At 45.6% G+C, this 27,793-nt stretch overlaps 1 protein-coding gene across 1 annotated transcript in view; it reads right to left on the reverse strand.

Moving 5' to 3' along the window:
- LOC126426524 (uncharacterized) overlaps positions 1–27,793 on the reverse strand; it is an 804,696-nt gene that overhangs the window by 111,014 nt on the left and 665,889 nt on the right. The gene's annotated exons all lie outside the window — the stretch shown is intronic.

Here is a 27,793-nt window from a genome sequence, read left to right on the forward strand (position 1 = left end):
GCATTAATGCTGAATTAAAATGGTTGAAATGGCTCTGAGCACTATGGGACTTAACATCTGAGGTCATCAGTCCCCTAGACGTAGAAATACTTAAACCTAACTGACTTAAGGACAACACACACATCCATGCCCCAGGGAGGATGCGAACCTGCGACCGCAGCGGTCGCGCGGTTCCAGACTGAAGCGCCTAGAACCGCTCGGCCACACCAGCTGAATTAAACAAATATGGAAGAACCATTTTACAATTTCGCTTCCTCCATATTTTTAAATATGTGCTGGAGAAAGTGTTCTGTATCTGAAGAGTGGAAAAAGCTAACGTTGATTCTATATTTTTTAAAAAGCAATAGGATAGACTTCGAATATAGAGGAATAAGTTTACTACATGCAGAATATAAAATTTATGGGAAAAATCTTAATCAAAGGCTCCAAATTATCGCTGATGCAATGATCCCAGAAGAACAATCACGCTTTAGAAAGGGCCGATCGTGTAATGTCATTTTAATCTGACGTCGGGAATTTAGCATTTATCGATTTCGAGAAAGCCTTTGATAAGGTAAAACACCCCTTTCGTGAAAATATTGAAAAATGGGTTATGTCATTATAATATGACGTCGGGAATTTGGCATTTATCGATTTCGAGAAAGCCTTTGATAAGGTAAAACACCCCTTTCGTGAAAATATTGAAAAATGGGTTATCCCAAACATCTTCTTTATAGTAATAAGTTCAGGTTCGAAAATGTTACATGAAATTTTAATAAACCAAGGTGTTCGGCACTGGTGCAGTCTATCACGCACTTGATTTAATTTATATATTGACAATTTAGTTATGAAGTTGATAGATAAAATGCACTTAGCAGTTACAATAGAATCTAGCATACCATAAATACTATGTTATACGCTAATGACCACATTATTATACAAGAAACGGAAGATAACTTTCAAAGTGCAGTATACAGATTGAGCTTGACTATATCTGCAAATAGAAAGGAAAGAACGCAGATAGATCGTAAATACTAATGAATGAGAAACTTTTGGAACACGTATTCCACTTCACTTATATGGGATGTGATACTACTTTTACCGATGACAAAGACATTGAGAAGAAATTTAACATACAGTGCGACAATGATTGAACTGTACGAAATAAAATCGTCATAACATCTGAACGTTTTGCGGTAGGACGTTCAAACTGCACTGAGGGTCGCAGGGCATGATGGGAATTAGTATACGCACGGTTTGGTTTGGTTTAGTGGCGAATCCCACTTTAATTTGCATGGCTTCATCAATCACCAAACTGGCGCATTTGGGGGACTGAGAACCCGCACTTCGCGATCGAGAAGTCTCTTCAGCGTCAACAGGTGACTGTGTGGTGTGCAGTGTGCAGTCACGGACTAATCGGTGCGATATTCCTCGATGGCACGGTGACTACCGAAAGGTACGTGAAGGTTTTGGAAGATGATTGTGTCCCCCTTATGCGAAGTGACCCTGATTTCTACAAGATCTGTAAATACGAGGGCAGTTCAATAAGTAATGCAACACATTTTTTTTCTCGGCCAATTTTGGTTGAAAAAACCGGAACTTTCTTGTGGAATATTTTCAAACATTCCCGCTTCGTCTCGTATAGTTTCATTGACTTCCGACAGGTGGCAGCGCTGTACGGAGCTGTTAAAATGGCGTCTGTAACGGATGTGGGTTGCAAACAACGGGCAGTGATCGAGTTTCTTTTGGCGGAAAACCAGGGCATCTCAGATATTCAAAGGCGCTTGCAGAATGTCTACGGTGATCTGGCAGTGGACAAAAGCACGGTGAGTCGTTGGGCAAAGCGTGTGTCATCATCGCCGCAAGGTCAAGCAAGACTGTCTGATCTCCCGCGTGCGGGCCGGCCGTGCACAGCTGTGACTCCTGCAATGGCGGAGCGTGCGAACACACTCGTTCGAGATGATCGACGGATCACCATCAAACAACTCAGTGCTCAACTTGGCATCTCTGTTGGTAGTGCTGTTACAATTGTTCACCAGTTGGGATATTCAAAGGTTTGTTCCCGCTGGGTCCCTCGTTGTCTAACCGAACACCATAAAGAGCAAAGGAGAACCTTCTGTGCAGAATTGCTTGCTCGTCATGTGGCTGAGGGTGACAATTTCTTGTCAAAGATTGTTACAGGCGATGAAACATGGGTTCATCACTTCGAACCTGAAACAAAACGGCAATCAATGGAGTGGCGCCACACCCACTCCCCCACCAAGAAAAAGTTTAAAGCCATACCCTCAGCCGGTAAAGTCACGGTTACAGTCTTCTGGGACGCTGAAGGGGTTATTCTGTTCGATGTCCTTCCCCATGGTCAAACGATCAACTCTGAAGTGTATTGTGCTACTCTTCAGAAATTGAAGAAACGACTTCAGCGTGTTCGTAGGCACAAAAATCTGAACGAACTTCTCCTTCTTCGTGACAACACAAGGCCTCACACAAGCCTTCGCACCCGAGAGGAGCTCACAAAACTTCAGTGAACTGTTCTTCCTCATGCACCCTACAGCCCCGATCTCGCACCGTCGGATTTCCATATGTTTGGCCCAATGAAGGACGCAATCCGTGGGAGGCACTACGCGGATGATGAAGAAGTTATTGATGCAGTACGACGTTGGCTCCGACATCGACCAGTGGAATGGTACCGTGCAGGCATACAGGCCCTCATTTCAAGGTGGCGTAAGGCCGTAGCATTGAATGGAGATTACGTTGAAAAATAGTGTTGTGTAGCTAAAAGATTGGGGAATAACCTGGTGTATTTCAATGCTGAATAAAACAACCTCTGTTTCAGAAAAAAAATGTGTTGCATTACTTATTGAACTGCCCTCGTACATTAAAAAGCCAAAAAAAAAAAAAAAAAAAACCTGTTACACCTACCTAATACCGTGTAGGGCCCCCGCGAGCACGCAGAAGTGCCACAACACGACGTGGCACGGACTCGACTAATGTCTGAAGTAGTGCTGGAGGGAACTGGCACCACGAATCCTGCAGGGCTGTGTATAAATAAGTAAGAATACGAGGGGGTAGATATCTCTTCCGAACAGCACGTTGCAAGGCACCCCAGATATGCTCAATAATGTTCGTGTCTGGGGAGTTTGGTGGCCGGCGAGTGTTTAAACTCAGAAGAGTGTTCCTGGAGCCACTCTGTAGCAATTATGGACGTGTGGGGTGTCGCATTGTCCTGCTGGAATTGTCCAAGTCCGTCGGAATGCACAATGGACATGAATGGATGCAGGCTATCAGACAGGATGCTTAGGTACGTGTCACCTGTCAGAATCGTATCTAGACGTATTACAGGCCCCATATAACTCAAACACCACACCACCGAGACCATTATAGAGTCTCCACTAGCTTGAAGAGTACCTTGCTACATGCAGGGTCCATGGATTCATGAGGTTCTCTATCCACTCGATACAATTTGAATCGAGACTCGTCCGACCAGCCAACAAGTTTCCAGTCATGAACAGTTCAATGACAGTGTTGACGGACCCAGGCGAGGCGTAAAGCTTTGTGTCGTGCAGTCATCAAGTGTACACGAGTGAGACTTGGACTCCAAAAGTCCATATCGATGACGTTTCGTTGAATGGTTCGCACGCTGACACTTGTTGATGGCCCAGCATAGAAACCCGCAGCAATCTGCGGAAGGGGTGCACTTCTGTCACATGGAACGATTCTCGTCAGTCGTCGTTGCTCCCATTCTTGCAGGATCTTCTTCCGGCCGCAGCGATGTCGGAGATTTGATGTTTTAGCGGATTCCTGATATTCACGGTACACTCATGAAATGGTCGTACTGGAAAGTCCCCACTTCATCGCTTCCTCGGAGATTCTGTCTCGCATCGCTTGTGCGGCAACAATAACACCACGTTCAAACTCACTTAAATCTTGATAACTTGCCATTGTAGCAGCAGTAACCGATCTAACCACAGCACACTAGTCACTTGTTGTACACTCCTGGAAATGGAAAAAAGAACACATTGACACCGGTGTGTCAGACCCACCATACTTTCTCCGGACACTGCGAGAGGGCTGTACAAGCAATGATCACACGCACGGCACAGCGGACACACCAGGAACCGCGGTGTTGGCCGTCGAATGGCGCTAGCTGCGCAGCATTTGTGCACCGCCGCCGTCAGTGTCAGCCAGTTTGCCGTGGGATACGGAGCTCCATCGCAGTCTTTAACACTGGTAGCATGCCGCGACAGCGTGGACGTGAACCGTATGTGCAGCTGACGGACTTTGAGCGAGGGCGTATAGTGGGCATGCGGGAGGCCGGGTGGACGTACCGCCGAATTGCTCAACACGTGGGGCGTGAGGTCTCCTCAGTACATCGATGTTGTCGCCAGTGGTCGGCGGAAGGTGCACGTGCCCGTCGACCTGGGACCGGACCGGACCGCAGCGACGCACGGATGCACGCCAAGACCGTAGGATCCTACGCAGTGCCGTAGGGGACCGCACCGCCACTTCCCAGCAAATTAGGGACACTGTTGCTCCTGGGGTATCGGCGAGGACCATTCGCAACCGTCTCCATGAAGCTGGGCTACGGTCCCGCACACCGTTAGGCCGTCTTCCGCTCACGCCCCAACATCGTGCAGCCCGCCTCCAGTGGTGTCGCGACAGGCGTGAATGGAGGGACGAATGGAGACGTGTCGTCTTCAGCGATGAGAGTCGCTTCTGCCTTGGTGCCAATGATGGTCGTATGCGTGTTTGGCGCCGTGCAGGTGAGCGCCACAATCAGGACTGCATACGACCGAGGCACACAGGGCCAACACCCGGCATCATGGTGTGGGGAGCGATCTCCTACACTGGCCGTACACCATTGGTGATCGTCGAGGGGACACTGAATAGTGCACGGTACATCCAAACCGTCATCGAACCCATCGTTCTACCATTCCTAGACCGGCAAGGGAACTTGCTGTTCCAACAGGACAATGCACGTCCGCATGTATCCCGTGCCACCCAACGTGCTCTAGAAGGTGTAAGTCAACTACCCTGGCCAGCAAGATCTCCGGATCTGTCCCCCATTGAGCATGTTTGGGACTGGATGAAGCGTCGTCTCACGCGGTCTGCACGTCCAGCACGAACGCTGGTCCAACTGAGGCGCCAGGTGGAAATGGCATGGCAAGCCGTTCCACAGGACTACATCCAGCATCTCTACGATCGTCTCCATGGGAGAATAGCAGCCTGCATTGCTGCGAAAGGTGGATATACACTATACTAGTGCCGACATTGTGCATGCTCTGTTGCCTGTGTCTATGTGCCTGTGGTTCTGTCAGTGTGATCATGTGATGTATCTGACCCCAGGAATGTGTCAATAAAGTTTCCCCTTCCTGGGGCAATGAATTCACGGTGTTCTTATTTCAATTTCCAGGAGTGTATTATATAGGCGACGCCGCCCGCAGCGCCGTATCCTGCCTGTTTATATACCTCTCTATTTGTACACGCATGCCTATAGCAGTTTCTTTGACGCTGCAGTGTTAAAATCGCCCTATTTTGCTACGCTACCAGACGCGTTTCGCCTCTCTCAGTTTTAAGCACCATCAATGCGATACGTCTTCGCATTTTTGGTTGGCATTTGCGTTTCCTCTCATCCGGTCACATGCTGGAGGTCACACTGCTGTTCTATTCCCAATGACTCTTAGCAGAATACGGAATCGGTGGGTTCAGGAGGGTATTACGGAACGTCGTGCTGGATCCCAAGGGCCTCGTATCACTAGCAGTCGAGATGACAGGTATCTTATCCGCATGGCTGTAACGGATCGTGCAGCCACGTCTCGATCCCTGAGTCGACAGATGGCGACGTTCGCAAGACAACAACCATCTGCACGAACAGTTCGACGACGTTTGCAGCAGCACGGGCTATCAGCTCGGAGACCGTGGCTGCGGTTACCCTTGACGCTGCATCACAGACAGGAGCGCCTGCGATGGTGTACTCGACGACGAACCTGGGTGCACGAATGGCAAAACGTCATTTTTTCGGATGAATTCAGGTTCTGTTTACAGCATCACGATGGTCGCATCCGTGTTTGGCGACATCGCGGTGAACGCACAATGGAAGCGTGTATTCGTCATCGCCATACTGGCGTATCACCCGGCGTGACGGTATGGGGTGCCATTGGTTACACGTCTTGTTCGCAGTCACGGCACTTTGAACAGTGGACGTTACATTTCAGATGTGTTATGACCCGTGGCTCTACCCTTCATCCGATCCCTGCGAAACCCTACATTTCAGCAGGATAATGCACGACCGCATGTTGCAGGTCCTGTACGGGCCTTTCTGGATGCAGAAAATGTTTGACTGCTGCCCTGGCCAGCACAATCTCCAGATCTCTCACGAATTGAAAACGTCTGGTCAATGGTGGCCGAGCAACTGGCTCGTTACAATACGCCAGTATTGCGGTATCGTGTTGAAGCTGCATGGGCAGCTGTACCTGTACACGCCATCCAAGCTCTGTTTGACTCAATGCCTAGGCGTATCAAGGCCGTTATTACGGCCAGAGGTGGTTGTTCTGGGTACTGATTTCTCAGAATCTATGCACCCACATTGCGTGAAAATGTAATCACATGTCAGTTCTAGTATAATATATTTGTCCAATGAATACCTGTTTATCAACTGCATTTCTTCTTGGTGTAGGAATTTTAATGGCCAGTAGTGTAACTACTGCGAGTACACTATTGGAGACCCATTTTGTACCTGATGAAAGTTTGTAATCAGGGATAGGCTTCTGCGACACTCAGTACAACTCTACAATGGCGTGAGCCGTGGTAAAATTTGCTGTTTTGAAGTGCGCGCCGCAGCGCGTAGTGTGAAGCAGTCGCCCTCCGTTTCTGGCGGTGGCGCCGCTGTGGCAATCGCAGCCTTGGTGTCTCCCTGGAAAGGGGAAAGGCTGCCTGTTCACGTGCATTTAAGGGGCGCTATGAGCTCGCCAGTCTGGTCAGTTGGTCAGCCGGGTAAGTGTAGGGCAGTCAGTGTCTGTCCGTCGTCCGGAGTGCTAGTATGTGTTAGGCCGCCAGTCTGCTCGAGTTTGCTCAGGCAGTGGGCATTGGCGGTTGGATCGGTCGGTTGGTCGGTCGCGCACTGAGACACGAGATGACTTGTCCGCCTCGAGCGTTGGCGCGTGTGAGGTCGCCACGTGAGTCCAGTGGGCTGCGCCGTATAGCGAGGGGTAGTGGCTTCGCGGCCGACACGAGAGCAACAGGAGTCAACCCACGACATCGGCTGGATGGTGCGAGCTGCGACGCCGTGAGACGGGAGATCGGCGCGCCTTCCTGCGTCCGTTGAAGCGGCTGGCAGCGGACGGTTCGGGAGAGAGTTCTGGGTGTGCTGCGCCAGGTCTTCACCAGAAATCGCAGTTTATTAGAAGTTAAGTGGTTGGTGATATGTTGTGTGATTACTCTTGTTAAATTCTACTTGTTTTCTTGGTCAGTCTCTCGTCTCCAGCTTGCTCGTCTGTCCCTCGTCCGCATTTGTTAGGCAGTTAGTCTGTCGTTCGGAGCTGCCTCTGTCATGTTTGTCGGATTCAGTGTGATGACGAATTTGTTGCTTGGAGTGTAACACCGTAATGCCTGAAATATATTTTTATCTTGCCTGTCATCTTGAGAGGCGGTATATGTGTACTGTAGAGCATGTTTGGCCGACCTTGTATAATTTTATGTAAGATTGCATTTCATGGGCTTTTATTTAAATGGTCATTTTAGCATATAAAGTAGCCACTCATCCATCGTAAGACTTTTGTTAGAAGTTAAAATAAAGTTGCACCTTCAGTGGCAAGTTAATCTTTTAATTTTTGGTGTTTTGTACCATTTCCATCCCTCCTACGGGGTTGCACAGTTTGTGTGCTTGTGTGAACTGTTAAAACTTTTACTTTAAGGTAATCTGGTGTGTTGCAGATTTGCACCAGTGTCGTCTATCAGAGGTTGATGTGAGCGGTCGTGACTACGGCCGTGTCAAAAGGGAGCAGCAAGGTTCTCAGCCCGAAAGGTCATACACTCAACAATTTGTTTCTTTCTGCCTCTGAATTAATAGTAACTTGATATTTAGAGGGTGCTTTCTGCTTATAATTCTAAACCTGTTTCTTAAAAAAAAGGTTTTTAGGAATAAAATTGCCATTTGTTAAAAGCAATTTCATTTTGATTTCATCAGCTACTCCCTTGCAACTACTTCCACGCTTCACATAGTGTGACTAAATGTGTTAATGTTCTTGATGAATCGCTAGTAAATAAAATAAATTCTTAAGAATGAAGTTTTGAAAGTAAAACCACGGTTCATGGCGTAAGCATCACACTTGAGTTAAAATGCACTATCTGCTTAATTGTTTAGGTTTTTTAGTACGCTTGTATATAACTTGTTACAAGAATAGAAATGGCCCTAGAACGCATCCTTGGGGAACACCGGAATTTTTCATCGTCCCTGTGGGCAAGTACTCTGAGCAGAGTCAAACATGGCACGTCTTTAGAGAGGGCAGGTAAGGCAGGAGATGTATGGCCCGTCGGGAGGCGTGTTTGTCCAGCGAGCGGGTCCCTATTGGAAAGTATTGGGGCGGTGTGTGGCGTGTATCGCTTGGCAGTGGGGCAGAGTGGCGGCTGAATATTTCATCGCGACAGCGACAAATGGCCGCAAGGCTTTCTGCCCCCCTCCCACGCTGCCCAGAGGGGATATTGCGTCCGGCACAACACGATTACACGAGGCCGCTCCATCCGTTTGCCGGCTTCTTTCCTTCTCTGCCAGTGTCCTCTACTGGACATACCCTGAAATGTGTAAGTATACAAGGGCTTATTTGGCGTGCTGTGCACTCTAGCATTTCTAACAAGGGAACCTCCCCATCGCACCCCCCTCAGATTTAGTTAGTCCACGAGACTCAGAAGGCCATAGACACGGGTTCACAGGTAGATGCCGTGTTTCTTGACTTCCGCAAGGCGTTCGATACAGTTCCCCACAGTCGTTTAATGAACAAAGTACCAGCATATGGACTATCAGACCAATTGTGTGATTGGATTGAAGAGTTTCTAGATAACAGAACGCAGCATGTCGTTCTCAATGGAGAGAAGTCCTCCGAAGTAAGAGTGATTTCAGGTGTGCCGCAGGGGAGTGTCGTAGGACCGTTGCTATTCACAATATACATAAATGACCTTGTGGATGACATCGGAAGTTCACTGAGGCTTTTTGTGGATGATGCTGTGTTATATCGAGAGGTTGTAACAATGGAAAATTGTACTGAAATGCAGGAAGATCTGCAGCGAATTGACGCATGGTGCAGGGAATGGCAACTGAATCTCAATGTAGACAAGTGTAATGTGCTGCGAATACATAGAAAGATAGATCCCTTATCATTTAGCTACAATATAGCAGGTCAGCAACTGGAAGCAGTTAATTCGATAAAATATCTGGGAGTACGCCTCAGGAGTGATTTAAAATGGAATGATCATATAAAGTTGATCGTCGGTAAAGCAGATGCCAGACTGAGATTCATTGGAAGAATCCTAAGGAAATGCAATGCGAAAACAAAGGAAGTACACTTGTTGGCCCACTGCTCGAATACTGCTCACCGGTGTGGGATATGTACCACATAGGGTTGATAGAAGAGATAGAGAAGATCCAATTCAGAGCAGCGCGCTTCGTTACAGGATCATTTACTAATCGCGAAAGCGTTACGGAGATGATAGATAAACTCCAGTGGAAGACTCTGCAGGAGACACGCTCAGTAGCTCTGTACGGGCTTTTGTTGAAGTTTCGAGAACATACCTTCACCGAGGAGTCAAACAGTATATTGCTCCCTGCTACGTATATCTCGCGAAGAGACCATGAGGATAAAATCAGAGAGATTAGAGCCCACACAGAGGCATACCGACAATCTTTCTTTCCACGAAGAATACGAGACTGGAATAGAAGGGAGAACCGATAGAGGTATTCAAAAGTACCCTCCACCACACACCTTCAGGTGGCTTGCGGAGTATGGGTGTAGATGTAGATGTAGACCCACATCTCATCGCCAGTTACTATTATCTTGCGGAACATCTCTTTCTCATTTGCGCTATCCAGTAGCTCTTCACAGACTGCGACGCGAAGGTCTTTCTGGTCATGAGCCGTGGGACGAACTGGGCGGCAACACGGTGCATTCCAAGATGCTGTGTCAGGACTTCATGACACGACCCAACTGAAATGTCACATACTTCCGGAATCTCTCGGACAGTCAAGTCTTCGATTGGCACGCACAATTACGTTGACGTTCCTGGCACAAACGTCGAAGGGCGTCCTGAACGTCGATCATCTTTTAACTTCCGTCCGGCCTTTTTTATTCCGGGTGAACCATTCGTAACACCCAGCACGACTTGAGCACTTATCACCGTAGGCTTTCTACATCATTCGGTGTGTCTCTGTAAAGGTTTTCTTATACTAAAATGTAGACTTTCACGGCCGGAAATGTCATGTCCATTATAATTATCCGGGCTGTTATGCCGTGGTCGGTTGATGAATTCTGTGTCGATTCCCAAAGTTTCGTCTCCGACTGCGGGAGACATCTTCAAGGGGGTCCGTAGCTCAATGGAAGGTCCAACACACCCACTGGCTCGCTACCTCCGGTTGATTTAAAAAAATACACCAAGTTAAATAAAAATATTTTAATATATACATCTTACAACTACATCTTTGCACTATTTTTCTACATAGTCTCCATAGCGATTGAGGCACTTATCGTATCTCTTCACAAGCTTTGAAATTCCTTCTGCATAAAAATCACCCGCTTGTGCCTGGAGCCAGCCTGTGACCGCATCTTTGAGCTCTTCGTCGTCATCAAACCGCTGTGACCCGAGCCATTTCTTCAAATGCATGAAGAGGTGATAATCACTTGGCGCCAGGTCTGGGCTGTAAGGTGGATGGTTGATAACGTCCCACTTGAAGGACTCAAGAAGGGCCGTTGTTCTGCGAGCAGAGTGAGGACGGGCGTTATCGTGCAAAAAAACGATACCGGAAGTCAGCATACCATGGCGTTTGTTCTGTATAGACCGTCGTAACTTTTTTATTGTTTCACAGTACACGTCTTGATTAATGGTCGTACCACGTTCCATGAATTCAACCAACAACACCCCTTTGGCATCCCAAAACACCGTTGCCATCAGTTTTCTGGCAGAAAAATCTTGCGAGGCTTTTCTTGGTTTGGTAGGCGAATTTGAATGTGCCCACATCTTTGATTGTTCTTTTGTCTCAGGGTTCACGTACTTAATCCAGGTTTCGTCACCGGTCACGATTCTGTTTAACAATGGTTCTCCTTCGTCCTCATAACGTGACAGAAAGTCTAATGCAGAGGCCATTCTTTGAGTTTTGTGGTGGTCGGTAAGAATTTTGGGCACCCATCGTGCACAGAACTTACGGTAACCCAATCTTGCTGTCACTATCTCGTACAAGAGAGTCTTAGAAATCTGTGGAAAACCAGTAGACAACTCCGACTGAGAAACGTCGATTTTCACGAACTTTTGCATCAACTGCCTGAACGAGTTCGTCAGTCACCAATGATGGTCTACCACTCCCCTCTTCATCACGAACGTTTTCTCGTCCACTTTTAAATAAACGTACCCATTCACGGACAACTCCTTCACTCATAACTCTTGGTCCGTACACGGCACAAAGCTCACGATGAATAGCTGCTGCAGAATATCCTTTGGCTGTAAAAAACCTTATGACAGCACGCACTTCACATTTGGCGGGGTTTTCTATTGCAGCACACATTTCAAACTGCCACAAAAACTAAACTAGCGCAGGTACGACGTTCACTCGACCACGGCTTGATGCCGACTGACCTGTTGAGTGCGTGAACGCACAGATGGCGTCGCTACTCCCCCCACAACCCGCACTGTGACGAATCAGAGGTTACTTTCTGAACCGCCCTCGTATAATGGACAAAGGTTTTCTTGAGTGTGGAGTACACGGTGTACGAAAAGACTTTCCCTGATTACATAAATTGATAACTCAGGCTAGAAGTAAGATACAAATATGAAACTTGTGTCGAATTGTTTACAACTATCAAAGTTCTTTTTTCTGTTTTAGGTTCGCAGTACATAAGTAGTGGATGAGGTGCAGCGCCCAAGAAGCCATGTTAACCAATCAGGAGAAGGCAGAGTGTTTTCTGTGGTACCATGAGACACGATCACCAACCACAGTGCAGAGACACTTCCAGACAACATCTGGAAGGAATCCACCTGATGTCAAGAGCATTAAAGCCTGGTACGAGAGGTTCAAGAACACTGGATCGGTTGCTGACCTTCCGAGGTCTGTTCGACCGAGAACCTCAGCAGACAGGGTGGAAGCTGTAAGGCAGTCTTTTCTGCGAAGTCCGAAGAAATCGGTGCGCAGGGCCTCACGTAAATTACAGATACCAAAAATCTCTCTCCGTGACATTTTACACAAACGTTTATTGTTTCGTGCATACACAGTGCAAATCGTTCAGGCCTTGTTGCCCAATGACAGTACACGTCGATACGACTTTGCGGTCGAAATGCTATCACGTACTGAGGACGATTATGGTTATCTCAGACGAATTGCCTTTTCCGACGAAGCGACCTTTTCTGTCAGTAGAGTAGTGAATCGCCATAATGTGTGCATTTGGGGTTCACAATCCCCTGGCGAGGTCATGGAGTGCACCAGAGGCAGTCCAAAGGTGTGCACGATCGAATTATCGGGCCATTCTTCTTCGCTGAGGCTACCGTCACATCTGCAGTGTATCTGGACATGTTGGAACTGTATGATGTTCCTCAACTGCTTCAGTGTCACCCCGATGTCTTGTTTCAGCAAGACGGTGCACCGCCTCATTGGGGTTTGGACGTCCGTACCTATCTCGATATTACCTTTCCTGGGCGATGGATTGGTCGTGATGGGCGAACAGTTTGGCCTCCACGCTCTCCTGACATAACCCCATTAGTTATGTCAAGGACGATGTCTACCGAACACGTGTACCAGATCTTGAAACCCTGCGGCAACGGATAACCATAGTCGTTGAATCTATCGCTCCAGTGATGTTGGCTAATGCGTGGACGGAAATTGAATATCGGCTAGGTGTGCTACGTGCTACGAAGGGTGCTCATGTGGAAGTTTACTGATGTGTGAAAAAAAAACTTTGATAGTTTGTAAACGGTTAGACACCAGTTTCATACAGGGTGGCGCAGGGAAACGGCAAATTTAGAAATAACGTCATTTCCACGAATAAATTCATAAAACTACACTCCTGGAAATGGAAAAAAGAACACATTGACACCGGTGTGTCAGACCCACCATACTTGCTCCGGACACTGCGAGAGAGCTGTACAAGCAATGATCACACGCACGGCACAGCGGACACGCCAGGAACCGCGGTGTTCGCCGTCGAATGGCGCTAGCTGCGCAGCATTTGTGCACCGCCGCCGTCAGTGTCAGCCAGTTTGCCGTGGCATACGGAGCTCCATCGCAGTCTTTAACACTGGTAGCATGCCGCGACAGCGTGGACGTGAACCGTATGTGCAGTTGACGGACTTTGAGCGAGGGCGTATAGTGGGCATGCGGGAGGCCGGGTGGACGTACCGCCGAATTGCTCAACACGTGGGGCGTGAGGTCTCCACAGTACATCGATGTTGTCGCCAGTGGTCGGCGGAAGGTGCACGTGCCCGTCGACCTGGGACCGGACCGCAGCGACGCACGGATGCACGCCAAGACCGTACGATCCTACGCAGTGCCGTAGGGGACCGCACCGCCACTTCCCAGCAAATTAGGGACACTGTTGCTCCTGGGGTATCGGCGAGGACCATTCGCAACCGTCTCCATGAAGCTGGGCTACTGTCCCGCACACCGTTAGGCCGTCTTCCGCTCACGCCCCAACATCGTGCAGCCCGCCTCCAGTGGTGTCGCGACAGGCGTGAATGGAGGGACGAATGGAGACGTGTCGTCTTCAGCGATGAGAGTCGCTTCTGCCTTGGTGCCAATGATGGTCGTATGCGTGTTTGGCGCCGCGCAGGTGAGCGCCACAATCAGGACTGCATACGACCGAGGCACACAGGGCCAACACCCGGCATCATGGTGTGGGGAGCGATCTCCTACACTGGCCGTACACCACTGGTGATCGTCGAGGGGACACTGAATAGTGCACGGTACATCCAAACCGTCATCGAACCCATCGTTCTACCATTCCTAGACCGGCAAGGGAACTTGCTGTTCCAACAGGACAATGCACGTTCGCATGTATCCCGTGCCACCCAACGTGCTCTAGAAGGTGTAAGTCAACTACCCTGGCCAGCAAGATCTCCGGATCTGTCCCCCATTGAGCATGTTTGGGACTGGATGAAGCGTCGTCTCACGCGGTCTGCACGTCCAGCACGAACGCTGGTCCAACTGAGGCGCCAGGTGGAAATGGCATGGCAAGCCGTTCCACAGGACTACATCCAGCATCTCTACGATCGTCTCCATGGGAGAATAGCAGCCTGCATTGCTGCGAAAGGTGGATATACACTGTACTAGTGCCGACATTGTGCATGCTCTGTTGCCTGTGTCTATGTGCCGGTGGTTCTGTCAGTGTGATCATGTGATGTATCTGACCCCAGGAATGTGTCAATAAAGTTTCCCCTTCCTGGGACAATGAATTCACGGTGTTCTTATTTCAATTTCCAGGAGTGTAGTAATTTATTAACGAAAGTGAATGTATTCAGTATGCCATTATTCAGTATGTCTTTACAATCAAAATGTCCAAAAGTGTCTCTTTACTTTTTAAAGATGACATCGGAAAGATGTGCTCCCATTCGGCGTTGACACACTAACAGCCTGTTATGAGAACTCTGGAATGCGCAGTGTAGCAAATCTTGGGGAATGGCAGTGATTTCGTTTTCAATGTTCTCCTCCAGTTCATGGATTGTTGCAGGATGTGTACGGTACACCTTGCCTTTAAGATATCCGCACAGGAAGAAGTCGCAGAAACTAAGATCGGGGGATCTCGCAGGCCGTGCAGAGTCACCGTTACGTGAAATAATGCGTCTTCCAAACAACTGACGAACTGCTGCCATCGATTGTCGAGCAGTGTGTGACGTGGCTCCGTGCTGCTGAAACCACATGTTTTCGACGTTAAGATTAAGCTCGTACAGTCTCGGTGTAAAGAATGTTTGAAGCACTTCAACATATCGAGCGGATGTTACTGTCACTGCACTACCATCCCCACGTTCAAAGAAATAAGGGCCGACAACACCGTGACACGATACGAGATGTGGCTGGAAAAAAACCGGACTAGTACTGGAGAAACAATAAAACTAATGCAATAAGGCTGAAAGTCGCGTGGCCTGTCACGTGACTCTCGCTCCGCCCACTGCTCGAGTTTCATCTGCCTCCTGCACTCAGTCTGCCCGTGGCGTCTGTTTTAAGTAGTTGACGTTTTGTCTGTGCGTCGGAAAATGTTGAGTGTACAGAAAGAACAGCGTGCTAACATCAAATTTTGTTTCAAACTAGGAAAATCTGCAAGTGAAACGTTTGTAATGTTACAACAAGTGTACGGCGATGATTGTTTACCGCGAACACAAGTGTTTGAGTGGTTTAAACGATTTAAAGATGGCCGCGAAGACACCAGTGATGACACTCGCACTGGCAGACCATTGTCAGCAAAAACTGATGCAAACATTGAAAAAATCGGTAAACTTGTTCGACAAGATCGCCGTTTAACAATCAGAGCAGTGTCTGAGTTAACAGGAGTTGACAAGGAAAGTGTTAGGCAGATTCTTCATGAAAGTTTCAACATGAACAAAGTGTGTTCAAAAATGGTTTCAAAGTGTCTCACAATTGAACAGAAGGAACGCCGAAGAATGATTTGTTCTGACATCCGGGAAAACATTGAAAGTGATCCCACCTTCTTACAAAATGTTATTACTTGCGATGAATCGTGGTTTTTTACTTACGATCGCGAAACTAAACGCCAATCGATGCATTGGAAAACTCCTGGTTCTCCACGACAAAAAAAAGCACGAATGTCAAAATCGAAATTCAAGGCAATGATGATTGTTTTTTTTGACATCAAAGGGATTGTGCACATTGATTGGGTACCAGAAGGACAAACAGTGAATCAGCATTACTACATTAGCGTCCTGGCTACCCTACGTGAGCGAGTACGGAGAAAACGGAACGATTTGTGGAGAAAAAAGTCACGGATCCTTCACCAAGACAATGCCCCAGCTCACAGTGCGTTGTCAGTGAAGACGTTTTTGGCAAAACACAACATTCCCATCTTAGATCATCCACGCTACTCACCTGATTTGCCCCCCTGTGACTTTTTTCTTTTCCCTAAAGTCAAGTCAGCTTTGAAAGGAACTAGATTTGAGACTGTTGAAGCAGTAAAAGAAAAAGCGACGGAAGTAATGTATGGACTTACCGAAAATGATCTGCAGCATTGCTATGAACAGTGGAAAATTCGTATGGAGCGGTGTAGAGACCGAGGAGGAGAGTACATTGAAGGAGATAACATGAAATTGTAAATAATTGTAAATAAATGTTTTTTCCAGCATCAGTCCGGTTTTTTTCTAGCCCCACCTCGTACAGCACACCGTATTGTGACCTTGGCGCTATGTAGTGGTCGCTGGTGAAACTCACAAGGATTGTCCTGTGCCCAATAACGAAAATTCTGTTCGTTCACGAATCCGTTCAGGTGGAAATGGGCTTCGTCTGATATCCATAAGTTACCAAGGAAATTCGCGTCCTCGTTGATTTTAGCCAATATCTGGCTACTAAACTCCATACGTGACGCTGGGTCTCGTTCGTGTAAGTGTTGCACAATCTGCAACTTACAGGGATGGAAGTCTAATTCGTGCAGTATTCTTTGTATGCTTCGTCGCTTAATCCCTAGCGAAGATGCGTGATGTCGAACGGAGCGGCGAGGACTTGTCTCGATTGCAGCTCTAGCAGTTGCAATGTTCTCTGGGGTACGTACCGCTGGAATGCCACCTGGAGGTTTCTTTTTCAAGGCAGACCCTGTTTCTTGAAAATTACGCACCCACCTCGTAATCGCATGCGCAGATGGGACACGTCCATGACGTCCAAGCTGGTTGTTGTTGTTGTTGTGGTCTTCAGTCCTGAGACTGGTTTGATGCAGCCCTCCATGCTACTCTATCCTGTGCAAGCTTCTTCATCTCCCAGTACCTACTGCAGCCTACATCCTTCTGAATCTGCTTAGTGTATTCATCTCTTGGTCTCCCTCTACAATTTTTACACTCCACGGTGCCCTCCAATGCTAAATTTGTGATCCCTCGATGCCTCAAAACATGTCCTACCAACCGATCCCTTCTTCTAGTCAAGTTGTGCCACAAACTTCTCTTCTCACCAATCCTATTCAATACCTCCTCATTAGTTACATGATCTACCCACCTTATCTTCAGCATTCTTCTGTAGCACCACATTTCGAAAGCTTCTATTCTCTTCTTGTCCAAACTAGTTATCGTCCATGTTTCACTTCCATACATGGCTACACTCCATACAAATACTTTCAGAAACGACTTCCTGACACTTAAATCTATACTCGATGTTAACAAATTTCTCTTCTTCAGAAACGCTTTCCTTGCCATTGCCAGTCTACATTTTATATCCTCTCTACTTCGACCATCATCGGTTATTTTACTCCCTAAATAGCAAAACTCCTTTACTACTTTAAGTGTCTCATTTCCTAATCTAATTCCCTCAGCATCACCCGACTTAATTTGACTACATTCCATTATCCTCGTTTTGCTTTTGTTGATGTTCATCTTATATCCTCCTTTCAAGACACTGTCCATTCCGTTCAACTGCTCTTCCAAGTCCTTTGCTGTCTCTGACAGAATTACAATGTCATCGGCGAACCTCAAAGTTTTTATTTCTTCTCCATGAATTTTAATACCTACTCCGAATTTTTCTTTTGTTTCCTTTACTGCTTGCTCAATATACAGATTGAATAACATCGGGGAGAGGCTACAACCCTGTCTTACTCCCTTCCCAACCACTGCTTCCCCTTCATGCCCCTCGACTCTTATAACTGCCATCTGGTTTCTGTTTAAATTGTAAATAGCCTTTCGCTCCCTGTATTTTACCCCTGCCACCTTCAGAATTTGAAAGAGAGTATTCCAGTTAACATTGTCAAAAGCTTTCTCTAAGTCTACAAATGCTAGAAACGTAGGTTTGCCTTTTCTTAATCTTTCTTCTAATTTAAGTCGTAAGGTTAGTATTGCCTCACGTGTTCCAACATTTCTACGGAATCCAAACTGATCTTCGCCGAGGTCCGCTTCTACCAGTTTTCCAATTCGTCTGTAAAGAATTCGCGTTAGTATTTTGCAGCTGTGACTTATTAAACTGATAGTTCGGTAATTTTCACATCTGTCAACACCTGCTTTCTTTGGGATTGGAATTATTATATTCTTCTTGAAGTCTGTGGGTATTTCGCCTGTCTCATACATCTTGCTCACCAGATGGTAGAGTTTTGTCATGACTGGCTCTCCCAAGGCCATCAGTAGTTCTAATGGAATGTTGTCTACTCCCGGGGCCTTGTTTCGACTCAGGTCTTTCAGTGCTCTGTCAAACTCTTCACGCAGTATCATATCTCCCATTTCGTCTTCATCTACATCCTCTTCCATTTCCATAATATTGTCCTCAAGTACTTCGCCCTTGTATAAACCCTCTATATACTCCTTCCACCTTTCTGCCTTCCCTTCTTTGCTTAGAACTGGGTTGCCATCTGAGCCCTTGATATTCATACAAGTGGTTCTCTTCTCTCCAAAGGTCTCTTTAATTTTCCTGTAGGCAGTATCTATCTTACCCCTAGTGAGACAAACCTCTACATCCTTACATTTGTCCTCTAGCCATCCCTGCTTAGCCATTTTGCACTTCCTGTGGATATCATTTTTGAGACGTTTGTATTCCTTTTTGCCTGCTTCATTTACTGCATTTTTATATTTTCTCCTTTCATCAATTAAATTCAATATTTCTTCTGTTACCCAAGGATTTCTAATAGCCCTCGTCTTTTTACCTACTTGATCGTCTGCTGCCTTCACTACTTCATGCCTCAGAGCTACCCATTCTTCTTCTACTGTATTTCTTTCCCCCATTCCTGTCAATTGTTCCCTTATGCTCTCCCTGAAACTGTCTACAACCTCTGGTTCTTTCAGTTTATCCAGGTCCCATCTCCTTAAATTCCCACCTTTTTGCAGTTTCTTCAGTTTCAATCTGCAGTTCATAACCAATAGATTGTGGTCAGAATCCACATCTGCCCCAGGAAATGTCTTACAATTTAAAACCTGGTTCCTAAATCTCTGTCTTACCATTATATAATCTATCTGATACCTTTTAGTATCTCCAGGATTCTTCCAGGTGTACAATTTTCTTTTATGATTCTTGAACCAAGTGTTAGCTATGATTAAGTTATGCTCTGTGCAGAATTCTACAAGGCGGCTTCCTCTCTCATTCCTTCCCCCCAATCCATATTCACCTACTATGTTTCCTTCTCTCCCTTTTCCTACTGACGAATTCCAGTCACCCATGACTGTTAAATTTTCGTCTCCCTTCACTACCTGAATAATTTCTTTTATCTCATCATACATTTCCAAGCTGGTAATGCTGTCGAAATGTTCTCTGCGCGGCAGTCGCAATATCACCATTTATGTAAAACGCTGTCACAGCCACTGCACGTTCCGCACCAGTCCAATTCTCCACGATTACTAAATGGCAATGCGTTCACATCAATTGTGCAAAGTTTCGAACATCTGTCGGCGCTACAGTACTGCCAACTGTAACGTTCAAAATTTCCCGTTCCCCTGCGCCACCCTGTATTTGTATCTTACTTCTAGCCTGAGTTATCAATTTATGTAATCAGGGAAAGACTTTTCGGACACCCTGTACAATTTAATGCAGAAGTGTTGCTCCTCTAACTGTACCATCTCGAAATCAGCAAACTGTCCGACATAACGTTCTATTCAATACAGCCCTGAACAATGACTAACGGAGATACGACAATCAAACTTCTGGCAGTTACACACTAAACACAGGCGTCTGCAGGGATGCCAACCTCAATTCCCTCCAACGCACTATTGGCGCGAAATTACGAATGTTCCGGAATTTTCTGAACAGATCTCCTACGTCACACCAAACTCTGCTACCGCCACCTCTTCGTCCACTCTCTGAACACACGTCCAGATGCCCGCTGCCGAACTTACTCCTCAAACCTTTCACCGAAATTCGTGCCGCGGAAAGCGAGCGTAAAACTGTGCCCCGCAGTAGGGGCGTCCAACCTGAAATGTCAACTAATCCACCGGGATGGACTCCTAAATATTTCAAAGCTCGATTCAATTACGGCTATATACCCACCACAATTTCAGAGAAATGAAGGGGCATTTACCCCGCGTCACGGCGGAGGACTCAAATAGGCCTCACTTACTGGACGTCGATAAATCCGAGGATGAAGCAATTTCCGAAACGCTTCTGGGACACAAATGAATTAAACATTTCGTCGATGGTTTAGAGACTAAAATTTGTCTCTCGATTGCTTCCGCCTTGAGCAAACACAAGTCTTCCGTCATCTCTAGCCAGACATGTTTGGTGAAGTCACAGCATCATCAGTGGCATTGTTACTTTTTTTCTATTAAATAACAGGAAAATCGCTCTTTCATCTGTTCAGTACACAACGCTTGCTTAAAGAAAGTAAACAACTCCAACCGCTGTAGGGTATGATAGTAAAATTAGGTTGTCAGTAGGTGGCGGCACATTATATTCTTTATACCGATGTGTATGACCAAAATCACGTGACAGACTATGCTTGCCTAAAGAATCTATACAATTGCACCAGATGCCGTGCATGTTACTTAAATAGATTTTCAACAGATGGCGCCTTGATCATTGACTTTATAAAAATGTCTTCAAAATGGGCACCACGTCACCAACAACTACGACTGAAATGGGCGTGTGACCATCGGTACTGTACGTTGGTGCAGTGACAGAGCGCTACATAGCCTGATAAATCCTGGTACCTTCTCCATCATGCTGATGGAAGCGTTCGAATCCGCCATCTTCCAAGGGAACAACTCCCCGACACTTGTACTGTGGGACGGAGACAAGCTGTGTGTTCAATGAAGCTAATGCAAGGAACCATGGCGACCAAGGAGTGTCGTATACTGGTTGCGTACCACGTACATCCCTTCATGATGATCATGTTTTCCAGCGGCAGTACCATTTTTCAACATGCACCATGTAAAAAGGCCAAGAATGTGACAGAGTGGTGCATGGAACACAGTGGCGAGTTCCAATTGATGTGCTGGGCCCTAAAATGTGCAGGTCTCGACCCAATTGAACACATTTGGGATGTGATGTAATTGAGCGTGGCGTCAGAGCTTATCGGCCCCATCCCCGGAATTTACGGGGATAAGGCGAAAGAACTGGAAGCGAGGTGTAGCAAAGCTAATGCAGTGAGCGCTCAGCTACGATCTACTCTCTTCTGCAAGAAGGAAGTCAGTACCGAGACTAAGTTACCTGTGCGCCGTTCAATCTTTCGACCAACTTTGTTGTATGGGAGCGAAAGCTGGGTGGATTCAGGTTACCTTATCAACAAGGTTGAGGTTACGGATATGAAAGTAGCTAGGATGATTGCAGGTACTAGTAGATGGGAACAATGGCAGGAGGGTGTCCACAATGAGGAAATCAAAGAAAAACTGGGAATGAACTCTATAGATGTAGCAGTCAGGGCGAACAGGCTTAGATGGTGGGGTCATGTTACACGCATGGGAGAAGCAAGGTTACCCAAGAGACTCATGCATTCAGCAGTAGAGGGTAGGAGGAGTCGGGGCAGACCAAGGAGAAGGTACCTGGATTCGGTTAAGAATGATTTTGAAGTAATTGGTTTAACATCAGAAGAGGCACCAATGTTAGCACTGAATAGGGGCTCATGGAGGAATTTTATAAGGGGAGCAATGCTCCAGACTGAACGCTGAAAGGCATAATCAGTCTTAAATGATGATGATGATGAAGGCGATTTGAGTGTGCAGATGTGATGCAATCTCCCTCCAAGGACCTACCTAGATCTCATTGCTCCCATGCCACAATGGGTCGCTGCTGTTATCCATGCCAGAGGTGGACGCTCTGGCTATTAGCTAGGTGTTCATAATGTTCTGGTTGATCAGATGATATGTATTTTTGTTGCACAAAAGGTTTATTTTTGTCAAACATGACGTCTAGTCCATGCCCATATGGGGCAGGGGAATGAAATAACAACAAAGGAAAAAAAATTAATGGTTGGGTTTGTGTATTGGATGACTATTGAGGAAGAACTGAACCTGAGAGAAAAGAAATATGTGGCGCATATTCGACTAAAAGAACATATCGGTTGATGGGACTCGTCGTGAAGCAACACAGAAACACTATGAAACTGGTTGTGTGTGTGTGTGTGTGTGTGTGTGTGTGTGTGTGTGTGTGTGTGAGGGGTAAAAATAGGGAGATAAAATTTGACTAGAGCGAGGAGGCACAAGTGGGTGTAGGCTGCAGTAGTTATGTAGAGATGAAAAGGTTATGTAAAGCAAAGAGTTTCAGCAAACAACTCTTTGGACTAATAAAGACAACAACAAGAACAACAACAACACAACAATTTGAGACCTGGATTGCAATTTGGATTTGTTCAAGCGTAATCAATACATTCAAAGCACAGAGTAAATGAACACTTCAAACATGACTGAGTATGACGTTGTACTGTGACGTTAGACCCAAATATTTTTATATTCGTAATGTAAGGAATGGGATGATCTCAAGGAATATATATTACGGTATGCAGAGGTTTATGTAAAAATGCAATGTATCTCTAACGAAGTTGCATTCATGACTTTCACAATTTTTCCCATGGCAAATACCATACGTCTATAATTTTAAAACGTAATTGACAGTGACAAATAATAATGAATCAAATTTCAAAATGTCTTTTGTCAGAGCAGTGAAGAACACGCTCCCACGTGATGCTTGCTGTTTGTCACCACTCTGCAGGGCAATACTGTGAAATTTTAAATAAATACAGGGTTATTACAAATGATTAAAGCGATTTCACAGCTCTACAATAACTTTATTATTTGAGATATTTTCACAATGCTTTGCACACACATACAAAAACTCAAAAAGTTTTTTTAGGCATTCACAAATGTTCGATATGTGCTCCTTTAGTGATTCGGCAGACATCAAGCCGATAATCAAGTTCCTCCCACACTCGGCGCAGCATGTCCCCATCAATGAGTTCGAAAGCATCGTTGATGCGAGCTCGCAGTTCTGGCACGTTTCTTGTTAGAGGAGGTTTAAACACTGAATCTTTCACATAAACCCACAGAAAGAAATCGCATGGGGTTAAGTCGGGAGAGCGTGGAGGCCATGACACGAATTGCTGATCATGATCTCCACCACGACCGATCCATCGGTTTTCCAATCTCCTGTTTAAGAAATGCCGAACTTCGTGATGGAAGTGCGGTGGAGCACCATCCTGTTGAAGGATGAAGTCGGCGCTGTCGGTCTCCAGTTGTGGCATGAGCCAATTTTCCAGCATGTCCAGATACACGTTTTTTTCGCAGAAGAAAAAGGGGCCGTAAACTTTAAACCGTGAGATTGCACAAAACACGTTAACTTTTGGTGAATTGCGAATTTGCTGCACGAATGCGTGAGGATTCTCTACCGCCCAGATTCGCACATTGTGTCTGTTCACTTCGCTATTAAGAAAAAATGTTGCTTCATCACTGAAAACAAGTTTCGCACTGAACGCATCCTCTTCCACGAGCTGTTGCAACCGCGCCGAAAATTCAAAGCGTTTGACTTTGTCATCGGGTGTCAGGGCTTGTAACAATTGTAAACGGTAAGGCTTCTGCTTTAGCGTTTTCCGTAAGATTTTCCAAACCGTCGGCTGTGGTACGTTTAGCTCCCTGCTTCCTTTATTCGTCGACTTCCGCGGGCTACGCGTGAAACTTGCCCGCACGCGTTCAACCGTTTCTTCGCTCACTGCAGGCCGCCCCGTTGATTTCCCCTTACCGAGGCATCCAGAAGCTTTAAACTGCACATACCATCCCCGAATGGAGTTAGCAGTTGGTGGATCTTTGTTGAACTTCGTCCTGAAGTGTCGTTGCAATGTTATGACTGACTGATGTGAGTGCATTTCAAGCACGACATACGCTTTCTCGGCTCCTGTCGCCATTTTGTCTCACTGCGCTCTCGAGCGCTCTGGCGGCAGAAACCTGAAGTGCGGCTTCAGCCGAACAAAACTTTATGAGTTTTTCTACGTATCTGTAGTGTGTCAATGAATGGAGCTACAGTGAATTTATGAAATCGCTTCAATCATTTGTAATAGCCCTGTATATTCGACTGTGGATTTGAACTTTGAACGTCCTTAAGCGACATTTTCATTTGTCAAAGTGTATATAAAACATATACCCATCTAAACTTTGTAATAATCTTAGTCCTATCATAGAGAGATCAGATGCATTTAGTGAACTGGCGACCCTGTCAGGATGAGGTGTGACAGATTGCGAGATATCGAGGTATAACGAGTGCCCTTTTTTCCCAGGCTGGACTACCGCAGAACGGTGCATTATTGGCCACTGACTGGAAAAAGCACGGTGCGACGTGACTGGAATTCCAGGAGCTGGCCGCACAGCCAGCGGGCGAACAGAATATCTCACACCTCCGTTTAAACTGCCTTCGAATTCTTCTGATCCTTTTTAGCTCTCGCCACGGGCAGAATGAACTCTGTCTTTCCGAGATTAATGCTGAAGTGAAGTGTCCCTTTCTGAGATTCTTACGATACGACTTTCATTCTCTTTTTTTATTGAGGCAGTCCACTCCATCTTGCATTGTGATTACAGCCGGACCAGCCATCAATTCCAGAGCTATATAACGTAATTTCCAAATACCAGCCACGTTCTATATTTTGTGGCGATTGCTGAATGCTTTACAATAGTACAGTGGTATACTGGGTGTCCAAAATAACTTTCTGTCCAGAACTGAAGTAAAAGGTTGAAAGGTGGCTACACTGAGCCACTGCGCCAGAGATTGCGCCAAAGAGTATTATTAAGCCGCCTCCACAGTGCTTGGAGAGAGCTCGTGGTAGTCAGAGCCTGTTAAGAACTCGTAACAGTCAGTGCTTGTCGAGAGCTCGTAGAAGACAGTGCCTGTTAAGAACTCGTAGAAGTCAGTGCTTGGAGAGAGCTCGTAGTAGTCAGTGCCTGTCGAGGTCTCGTGGTAGTCTGTGCTGAGATGTTGTAGCAGAGAGTGTTTGTTGAGATGTGCTATTAGGCAGTGCTTGCTGAGTTGTGATATTGGAGAGTTCTGGTTGAGATATAATGTAAGGATTAGAATGATTTTCATCAATATAAATGAGGTAATTAACTCCGTTTGTTTTTTTTTATTTTCAGTGTCCTAAATAATGCGTCATTACAGGTTCAGTCAACAAAGCATCTAGCGTGTGTTCTTGTATTAGAGTGTAATTCTGCTTTCCTTACGCAATTATAGTATTTCTAATTTTCTTTTATCACATCAGTATAATTGGTATTAAAAAAATTCTTGTCTTGTTGAAGAAGAACCGTGCCAGATGTGCGTTGAGTCACACTCCCACATACAGAACAGTTATACTTGTGCTTTGGTTTCGTAGGTTTCATAGTTGCTGGGGACTTAATTAATTAACTGTGTTTATGAAAATTTTCATTTCATTCTTTGTTGTTGTTCTTTGCAGTCAGATGGCGTAATAATATTAGTCAGGGCCAACCGTTTACGAGACACAGCGTAACCGGACATAACAGCTACTAAAAACTAAAAATATTTTCAATCTTACATTTAATTAAGCCCCCATGCAAGGTGTATGAAGGAAATTCTTAGTAGCTGGATGGACTTTAACCAGTTTGACTGCCTTTCTTGAGACTTTCTTCGTTATAAAGATGTCAATAGCACTATGCCTTTTTGAAATAGTACCTGAATAAAACCGCAATAGATAGCAGAGATAAAAAAAATCTGTGTCCACAAGAATCATAGTACACAAATAGATACAATGGCACTAAGAAAGAAGTTAGGATAAGAAGAGATGTTCGACAAGAACTATTTAATTTGTTTTATACAAAGCGCAATACAAGCAATGAAAAACATCAGCAAAGCGATCAGAATTAATGGTAAAGAACAAATTCTAACAGATTCTAAAATGACAGTAACTATAATGAGGTGACATAAGTTATGGGACAGGGACATGCATATTTACAAGGACGAATCAAAACTGTTGAGTAACATTACACTATTGCACTTTGTATTTTGCCACTGATTTCCGACGTAATTCACTGCACAAATGGTTTCGACGTACGTGTAAACGTTATGCACTTAATAGAATTGCACGTTATACACTTACACTCGTATTAAGTGCATAATGTTTACATGTATGTCGAAACAATTTGTGCAGTGAATTACGTCGGAAAACAGTGGCAAAATACAAAGTGCAATGGCGTAACGTTGCTCAACAGCTCTGCCATTACACCGCTGACGCAAATGAAGCTACAAGGCGATAAAATCGTAAGTGATCAACTGTCACATAAAAGCCTTTGACGGTATATTCGGAACACACAATTGACGCAAAATTATCTGCGTCCTATACAGGCTGTGATGTCATACATAACCAACTAAGAGAAAGCTTTTGACAATGTTGACTGGAATATGCTCTTTGAAATTCTGAAGGTGGCAGGGGTAAAATACAGAGAGCGAAAGGATATTTACAATTTCTACAGAAACGGCAGTTATAAGAGGCGAGGGACACAAAAGGGGAGCAGTGGTTGGGAAGGGAGTGAGACAGGGTTGTAGCCTACCCCCGATATTATTCAATCTGTATATTGAGCAAGCAGTAAACGAAACAAAAGAAAAATTTGGAGTAGGAATTAAAATCCACGGAGAAGAAATAAAAACTTGGAGGTTTGCCGATGACATTGTCATTCTGTCAGAGACAGCAAACGACCTGGAAGAGCAGCTGAACGGAATGGACAGTGTCTTGAAAGGAGGATATAAGATGAACATCAACAAAAGCAAAACAACGATAATGGAATGTAGTCACATTAAGTCGGGTGATGCTGAGGGGATTAGATTAGGAAATGAGACACTTAAAGTAGTAAAGGAGTTTTGCTATTTAGGGAGTAAAATAACTTATGATGGTCGAAGTAGAGAGGATATAAAATGTAGACTGGCAATGGCAAGGAAAGCGTTTCTCAAGGAGAGAAATTTGTTAACATCGAGTATAGATTTAAGTGTCAGGAAGTCGTTTCTGAAAGTATTTGAATGGAGTGTGATCATGTATGGAAGTGAAGCGTGGACGATAAACAGTTTGGACAAGAAGAGACTGAAAGCTATCGAAATGCCGTGCTAAGGAAGAATCCTGAAGATTAGATGGGTAGATCAGATAACTAATGAGGAGGTATTGAATAAGGGAGAAGAGGAGTTTGTGGCACAACTTGACTAGAAGAAGGGATCGGTTAGTAGGACATGTTCTGAGGCATCAAGGGATCACAAATTCAGCATTGGAGGGCAGTGTGGAGGGTAAAAATCGTAGAGGGAGACCAAGAGATGAATACACTAAACAGATTTAGAAGGATGTAGGTTGCAGTAGGTACTGGGAGATGAAGAAGCTTGCACAGGATAGAGCAGCATGGAGAGCTGCATCAAACCAGTCTCAGGACTGAAGACCACCACAACAACTACCACAAACATAAAACAAATAAAAGTGACTGGTAGCAGAAATTAGAAATAAATAATTATCCCACACAGTCACGTTCCCAAACGTAAGCACTATGG

This window comes from Schistocerca serialis, chromosome 11 (assembly GCF_023864345.2).
Source record: "Schistocerca serialis cubense isolate TAMUIC-IGC-003099 chromosome 11, iqSchSeri2.2, whole genome shotgun sequence".
Taxonomy (NCBI): Eukaryota; Metazoa; Arthropoda; class Insecta; order Orthoptera; family Acrididae; genus Schistocerca; species Schistocerca serialis.